Genomic DNA, 815 nt, shown 5'->3' on the forward strand with positions numbered 1-815 from the left:
CAAAAAAAAAAAATTTAAATCGTCTTACTTTATTTCTTCGTGAAGTCAGCTTCGATTAAAAGGGCAATGAAAAAAATCTCACGTTCACTCTGATTTTGGTAATTCTAAATTTTGACGGAAAAAAATATCTCCAGATCACATTAATAGTCTTTAGCTTCTACCCCAACACAGTCTCTAGACTTTATTATCCCATAGATAAGTCTTAACTAACAGCAGCCCTTTCTTTCTAATTTAAAAACCACAAGTCTTATGTAAAACAACTCGGCTTTCCATTCCTTCTGGAAAGAAAGTTCAGGATTTAACTCATTTTATCTCTTCAGATAATGTTGCGGCTACCGGATAAGAGGTGCTACAACCGGGAACAGTGCCTACGCTGATAAAGGGTGCTTGATTAGTGCTTGATTCTTTAATTTTTATTTTTTTATTAACGTAAACTGTACGCCGCAGTGAAAGTGCTAAGTTCTCCATGACCCCCATCTTCACTTTGCCTCTTGCCTCTCCCAGCCCCGGAATTCATGCAAATCAGTCGGCTAACCCCGGGGCAATACGAACCATTTTCGCGCCATTCGCTCGGGACCGTGCAGCTACGTAAAGAGAGTGGTCCTGGAGCCCCCAAAGCCCCACTTCTCCAAGGCGGGCTGTAGAGACTGCAAGGCTTATCACTGGAATTCAGGGTATTCCGGGGGGGGTCCACTTTTTTCCTGGCGCCTGGCGGGCCTCGAGGGCGGGAAGGTCCTCACCGCAGCTGGCAGGACCTGCGCTCAGACGCGGGAAAGCCGGCCGCGCCCCGCCCCTTGGGCCAGGGCTCTGTGCGC

This window comes from Vicugna pacos, chromosome 5 (assembly GCF_048564905.1).
Source record: "Vicugna pacos chromosome 5, VicPac4, whole genome shotgun sequence".
NCBI classification, from domain to species: domain Eukaryota; kingdom Metazoa; phylum Chordata; class Mammalia; order Artiodactyla; family Camelidae; genus Vicugna; species Vicugna pacos.